Consider the following 8,114-nt stretch of genomic DNA (forward strand, 5'->3'; position numbering starts at 1 on the left):
GCACGCATCCGCGCGTCCGTAGAAGCGAAGGCAGCGCAGGTGCGCATTTTTCCTCCGTAGGTGCGAGGCCTCGCCTGGCAGCCCTATTTCGCAGATGCGAGATTTTTCTCGCAGATGCAAGTTCGCATGTGCGATCCCAGGCACCGCAGGTGCGGAAATGACTGGGCAGTGTATATATCGAAGAGTCCGATATTATTTTCACATTTTGGTCGTTTTGAACTCGGTTAAGGCGAATATTTGGGCATTTTTCACGGAAAACATTGGGGTAAGTGTTCCTTATCCTATATTGATTATATTTCATGATTCCATACTCGTTTATATCATGAATCCGTGAATTTATAGAAGAGAAATAAGATTTTTCTAAAATCTTCCAAAAATAAGAAATTTAGATTTGAAGGTCCATTTGATATCGGAATTGGATAATTTTTGTATGGTCGAACTCGTAGCGGAACGTATGTTCGGATTTAGTGAGTTTTTCTGGGATTTGAGACGTGGGTCCCACTGTCGAATATTTAAATGAATTTCGAATTTTTATCCGGAAAATTTATAAATTCATATGGAATTAATTCCTATAATTAGTATTGAATATATTGGATTGTTTGTGAATAGATTTGAAACTTTCAGAGGCAAATTTAAAAGAAAAAGTTGTGGTTGAATAATTGATTGGAATTCGCAAAGCAAGGTAAGTGTCGTGGTTAACCTTGACTTGAGAGAATAGAACCCTTAAATTATTTGTTATGTGAAATACATGTGAACGACGTATAGACGAGGTGACGAGTGTCTATACATTGTCAAATTAATTATTTGCCTGCTTACTTGAAAAATTATAAATTATTATAAATCATAAATTAATTATTATAATAATTATTTCTCTCATATTCTTTGTCAAATATTAATTCTTGAATTCCTGCATTAATTGTTTCATGCTATTTCAATTATGTGTTTTAATTGTTATTTGACATTTAGCATATTAAATATTAAACTGCTTATTTTCTCCCTGATTTTTATAATAATTTGTTATTTGTCATTGTTGTTTCATAATTAAATTATAATTGTTGTATGCTTGTTGTCTTATAATTTTATATTAATTATTGCATTTATTGGAGAAATTTCTTCTATAAGAATTGATTGAAATCGATATATTGGAGGATCGGGTTACACGCCGCAACAGACTTATTAAAAGTCAATATTGGAGGATTGGGTTGCACGCCGCAACAGACTTATTAAAAAGTCCATATTGGAGGATCGGGTTGTACGCCGCAACAGACTTATTAAAAGTCAATATTGGGGGATCGGATTGCACGCCGCAATAGACTTATTGAAAAGTCAATATTGGGGGATCGGATTGCACGCCGCAATAGACTTATTTAAAAGTCTATATATATATATATATACTTGATTGAAATAAATATATGACAAATTTGATTAAAAGGAAAATATTGGGAGAGCGGGTTGCACCCTGCAACAGAATTGAATGTGAATATATTGTGAGAGCGGGTTGCACGTTGCAACAGAATTGGTTGAAATAATAATGGATTATGACTGCTGGGTTGGCTTCAATTATTATAAATGAGTTACCTGATTTATTTTTATTATTTGTTGTTGTTATTAATATTGCGTACAAGTTAATGTAATTGAACCGCCTTAGCCTCGTCACTACTTCATCGAGGTTAGGCTCAGCACTTACCAGTACATGTGGTCGGTTATACTGATACTACACTCTACACTTCTTGTGCAGATTTTGGAGTTGGTCCCAGCGGCGTACCATAGACTTGCTCGGATTTCAGCTACCAGAGGAGACTTGAGATATAACTGCATGGCGTCCGCAGTTCTGAAGTCCCCGTCTATTTTACTTTAGCCGTGTGTTTATTTTCAGACAACTTTATTTTATTCAGACATTTATTTGTATTTATTCTAGAAGCTCGTGCACTTGTGACACCAATTATGGGATGGTATTTAGACACCATTATTTTATGGATTATTTCACTATGTTTCAAACTTTGCTTCCGCTTTTGTTTCCTTGATTATTAATAAATTAAAAATGGTTTAAAAATTTATTAATATTATTCTAACGTTGGCTTGCCTAGCAAGTGAAATATTAGGCGCCATCACGGTCTGAATGAGGGAATTTCGGGTCGTGACAGTTGGTATCAGAGCACTAGGTTACACAGGTCTCACGAGTCACGAGCAAGCTTAGTAGAGTCCGAAGGATCAGTACAGAGACGTCTGTACTTATCTCTCAGAGGCTATGAAATTTAGGAACAATATCACTTCTTTCTTATTCTGTCATGCGATTTTATTCTATCATCGATGATTGAGCCATTCTACTCTTATTCTCTCGCATATGGTGAGAACACGTAATACCTCTACCGATAGACAAGGACCAGAACCCCCGGTAGCAACTATGGCCAGGGGTAGAGGTCGAGGTCATGCTAGAGGCCGAGGTAGAGCTCAGTCCAGAGCTCGAGCAGCTGCACCTGTTGTAGAACTTCAGGTGGACCTTCAGGAGGAGGTTCCAGTTCAGAATGTACCAGTTGGACCAGTTCAGATCCTGGAAGGATTCATAGCCACTCCAGTACTTCAGGACGCTCTAGTCCGTTTGGTAAGTCTTATGGAGGGCGTGGCCCAAAATGGTACATTTTCAGTGGCACCAGCCGTCTCACAGGCTGGGGGAGAACCACAAACTCCCACTACTCCCGCTCTGGAGCAGATGGCTCCCCAGAATCAGGCTCCAGCAGCCCCGCCAGTTGGGGTAGTTCAGCCAGTTGTTGCGGCACAGATCGGTGATAGGCCCGCCATGTCTTTTGAGGCTTTATTGAGACTGGATAAGTTTACCAAGCTCTTTCCAGTTCACTTCAGTGGTACACCTTCTGAGGACCCGCATGATTATCTTGAATGCTGCCATGAGGTACTGCGGAACATAGGTATAATTGAGACCAATGGGGTCGATTTTGCTGTATTTCAGATGACGGGTTCCGCCAAGAGGTGGTGGAGAGATTATACATTGACCCGACCAGTCGGATCTCATGTACTTACCTGGGAGCAGTTCTCTCAGCTATTTCTGGAGAAGTTCCTCCCTATCACACTGAGAGAGGAATTCCGCAAGCAATTTGAGCGTCTACAGCAGGGCAGTATGACTGTTACTCAGTATGAGTCCCGTTTTGTGAATTTGGCCCGTCATGCTCTCCTTTTACTACCTACGGAGGGAGAGAGAGTGAGAAGGTTTATTGAGGGACTCACTCACCCTATCAGACTTCATATGGACAAGGAAACCGGAAGTGAGATTTATTTTCAGGCGGCTGCTAATGTCGCAAGGAGGATCGAGATGGTTCTTACACAAGAAAGAGGGCAGAGGTCCGATAAGAGGCCTCGTCAGTTCGGTGGTTTCAGTGGTGCCTGGTCTGGAGGCAGGGGTAATTTTGGTAGGGGTCATCCTCCCTAACTGTTTCATTCAGCACTTCATGTATCTCTCGGTGCTTCAGGGAGTCATGGTCCTATTATGCCTTACTCTGGACAGCCAATATTCAGTGCATATTCAGCTCCTATCAATGCATCACCACTCCAGAGTTACTATAACGGTTATCCGACCCATTTGGGCCAGCTTCAGCAGCCACGGCATCAGTATGGGTGTTATGAGTGTGGAAACATTGGCCACATCAGAAGGTATTGCCCTAGATTGGCGAGTAACAGATCTCGGCAAGATTTTCGTATCATTATACCGGCACCGGTTGCTTCACCGCCTGCTCAGCCAGCTAGAGGTAGGGGTCAGGCAGCTAGAGGGGGAGGTCAGGTCATTAGAGGTGGAGGTAAGGCCATTAGAGGTGGAGGTCAGACCGTTAGAGGTAGAGGCCAGCCAGTTAGAGGCCGTCCCAGAGACGCAATTCAGAGTGGTGGGGCCCAACCCCGATTTTATGCTTTTCCAGCTAGGCCTGAGGCCGAGTCATCTAATGCTGTGATCACTGGTATTATTCCAGTTTGCCATAGAGATGCTTCAGTTCTATTTGATCCAGGATCTACTTATTCCTATGTGTCCTCCTATTTTGCTTCATATTTGGTTGTGCCTTGTGATTCTCTGAGTGCTTCTGTGTGTGTATCTACACCGGTGTGAGACTCTGTTGTAGTAGATCATGTCTATCATTCGTGTGTGATTACTATTGGTAATCTTGAGACTAGTGTGGATCTTTTACTTCTTGATATGGTGGATTTTGATGTCATCTTGGGTATGGATTGGTTGTCTCCTTATCATGCTATATTGGATTGTCATGCCAAGACAGTGACCCTAGCTATGCCGGAGTTACCTCGGTTAGAGTGGAAAAGAACTCTTGGCCATTCTGTCAGCAGGGTTATTTCTTATATGAAAGCTTGACGTATGGTAGAGAAAGGGTGTCTAGCCTATTTGGCTTATATTCGCGATCCCAGTGCGGATGTCCCTTCTATGGACTCAGTACCAGTTGTTCGTGAATTTTCAGAAGTATTTCATGCAGATCTGTCGGGGATGCCACCCGACAGAGATATTAACTTCTGTATTGATTTGGCTCCGGGCACTCGGCCCATTTCTATTCCACCATACCGTATGGCCCTGCCAAAGTTGAAAGAATTGAAAGAGCAGTTACAAGACTTGCTTGACCAGGGATTCACTAGACCCAGTGTCTCGCCTTGGGGTGCACCAGTATTATTTGTAAAGAAGAAAGATGGCTCTATGCGGATCTGTATAGACTATCAGTAGTTGAACAAGGCCACTATCAAAAACAAATATCCGCTGCCAAGAATTGATGACTTATTTGATCATCTTCAGGGTGCCAAGGTATTTTCGAAGATCGATTTGAGGTCTGGTTACCATCAGTTGAAGATTAGGGCCTCTGATGTCCCTAAAACAGCTTTTCGAACTCGGTATGGGTATTACGAATTCCTAGTGATGTCATTTGGGTTGACAAATACTCCAGCAACATTTATGGATTTGATGAATCGGGTGTTCAAGCCTTATTTGGACTCTTTTGTAGTTGTATTCATTGATGATATCTTAATTTACTCCAGCAGTCGAGAGGAGCATGAGCAGCATCTTCGAAGTGTGCTTCACACTTTGAAAAATAATCAGTTATATGCCAAGTTTTCAAAATGTGAGTTTTGGTTAGACTCAGTTGCCTTTTGGGGGAATGTGGTATCGACAGAAGGCATAAAGGTGGATCCTAAGAAGATTGAGGCTGTTCAGAATTGGCCTAGACCTACTTCAGTTATAGAGATCCGGAGTTTTTTGGGTTTAGCAAGTTATTATCGTCAGTTTGTGGAAGGGTTTTCATCTATAGCAAGCAAACTGACCAGACTAACCCAGAAGGGTGTCCCATTTAGATGGTCAGACGAGTGTGAGTTGAGCTTTCAGAAGCACAAGACCGCTTTGACTATGGCGCCAGTGTTGGTATTACCCACAGGTTTAGGATCGTATACGGTATATTGTGATGCATCTCACATTGGGCTTAGTGCAGTATTAATGCAAGATGGCAAGGTAATTGCATATGCGTCGCGGCAGTTGAAAGTTCACGAGAAGAATTATCATGTTCATGACTTAGAATTGGCAGTCATTGTTCATGCGCTAAAGATTTGGAGGCATTACTTCTACGGTATCTCGTGTGAGGTATTTACTAATCATCGCAGCCTTCAGTATCTGTTCAAACAAAAAGATCTTAATTTGAGGCGGAGAAAATGGTTGGAGTTGTTGAAAGACTATGATATCACCATTTTGTATCACCCCGGAAAGGCCAATGTGGTGGCCGATGCTTTAAGTAGAAATGTTGTGAGTATGAGCAGTCTTGCGTATATTCCGGTTGGTGAGAGGCCATTAGCTGCAGATGTTCAGACTTTGGCTAATCAGTTCGTGAGGTTAGATGTTTCAGAACCTAGTCGGGTTCTAGCTTGCACAATCGCTCGGTCTTCTTTATATGAGCGCATTAGAGAGAGGCAGTATGATGATCCTCACTTATTTGTCCTTAAGGACACGGTGCGACACAGTGATGCCAAACAGGTTGTTGTGGAGGAAGATGGGGTTCTGCGAATGCAGGGTCGTATTTGTGTGCCTAATGTGGATGGGCTTCGTGAATTAATTCTTGAAGAAGCACACAGTTCCATGTATTCTATTCATCCAGGTACCGCCAAAATATATCAAGATTTGCGGCAACATTATTGGTGGAGGAGAATGAAAATGATATAGTTGCATATGTAGCTCGGTGTCTGAATTGTCAGCAAGTTAAGTACGAGCATCAGAGACCTGGTGGTTTGTTTCAAAAGTTAGAATTTCCTGAGTGAAAGTGGAAGCATATCACTATGGATTTTGTTGTTGGGCTCCCACGGACTCAGAGAAAATTTGACGCAGTTTGGGTCATTATGGACAGATTGACCAAGTCAGCGCATTTCATTCCAGTGGCAGTTACCTATTCTTCAGAGAGGTTAGCTGAAATTTACATTCGTGAGATTGTCCGCCTTCACGGTGTGCCCGTATCTATTATTTCAGATCGAGGTACGCAGTTTACCTCATATTACTGGTGGGCTGTACAGCGTGAGTTAGGCACGCGGGTGGAGTTGAGTATAATATTTCATCCACAGACAGACGGACAGTCAGAGCGCACTATTCATATATTGGAAGATATGCTCCGCGCTTGTGTTATAGACTTTGGAGGTTCTTGGGATCATTTTTTGCCACTTGCGGAGTTTGCTTATAATAATAGCTACCAGTCGAGCATTCAGATGGCTCTATATGAGGCATTATATGGAAGGCGATGCCGATCGCCAGTTGGTTGGTTTGAATTGGGAGAGGCTCAGTTGTTGGGTACCGATTTGGTATAGGATGCCTTGGATAAGGTCAAGATTATTCAGGATCGACTTCGCACAGCTCAGTCTAGGCAAAAGAGTTATGCCGACCGTAAAGTTCGTGATATTGCATTCATGGTTGGAGAAAGAATATTGCTCCGGGTTTCACCTATGAAAGGTGTAATGAGGTTCGGAAAGAAGGGCAAGTTGAGCCCTAGGTATATCGGACCCTTTGAAATTCTTGAAAGGGTGGGTGAAGTAGCCTACAGGCTTGCATTACCATGTAGTTTATTAGCGGTTCATCCGGTGTTCCACGTGTCTATGCTCCGAAAATATCATGGTGATCCGTCCCATGTGTTAGATTTCAGTTCAGTCCAATTGGACAAAGATTTGACTTACGAGGAGGAGCCGGTGACTATTCTAGCCTGGCAGGTCCGACAGTTGAGGTCTAAGAGTTATTCTTCAGTTCGGGTGTAATGGAGAGGTCAGCCGGTAGAGGCATCTACCTGGGAGTCCGAGTCGGACATGCAGAGTAAATATCCACACCTTTTCTCCAGCCTGGGTACTTTTTCTAACTCCGTTCGAGGACGAACGTTTGTTTTAGAGGTGGAGAATGTGATGACCCAAAATGTCATCTTTAAATTTAATAAGTAATTCTGTGTTTTAAGACCTCAAAAAGTACCATTTATCATTCCTTGACTTGCGTGCACAGTCCGTAAAATTTTTCGGAAAGTTTTTATGTGAAAAATAGATTAAAACGTGAAATAGAGCTTTAAAACTCAACTGAGTTGACTTTGGTCAACATTTTTAGCAAACGGATCCGGATCAGTATTTTGACAGTTTCGGTAGCTCCGTATCGTGATTTGGGACTTGGGCTTATGCCCGCAATTTAATTTGGAGGTCCCTAGCTCAAGTTATGACCATTTAACGAAACTAGCAATTTAAAGGCTAAAGATTCCAAGTTTGACCACGGGGTTGACTTTTTGATATCAGAGTTGGAATCCGATTCTGGAAATTTGAACAGTTTCGTTATATTATTTATGAGTTGTGTGCCAAATTTGAAGTCATTCCGGATTCATTTAATATGTTTTGGCATGAGATTTGCAAATTGAAAAGTTTAAAGTTCGAATCGGGGTGTGAATTGTAATTTTAGCATTGTTTGACATGATACGAGACCCCGAGTAAGTCCGTATTATATTATTGGACTTGTTAGTATATTCGTACGGAGTTCTGAGTACACCGAGAGTGATACGGATTGAAATCGGATCAAGAATTGGACTTAAGCAAAATCTGAAATTTTGCCTTCTGTTGTAATC

The 8,114-nt window shown here is 42.0% G+C and overlaps 1 pseudogene; it reads left to right on the forward strand.

Annotated features, from left to right (window-relative positions):
* Nucleotides 1-3,499: 3,499 nt before the first annotated feature.
* LOC138900824 (uncharacterized) lies at nucleotides 3,500-5,392 on the forward strand (annotated as a pseudogene).
* The last annotated feature ends 2,722 nt before the right edge of the window (nucleotides 5,393-8,114 follow it).

The sequence above is a fragment of the Nicotiana tomentosiformis genome, chromosome 11 (genome assembly GCF_000390325.3).
Source record: "Nicotiana tomentosiformis chromosome 11, ASM39032v3, whole genome shotgun sequence".
Lineage (NCBI taxonomy): Eukaryota > Viridiplantae > Streptophyta > Magnoliopsida > Solanales > Solanaceae > Nicotiana > Nicotiana tomentosiformis.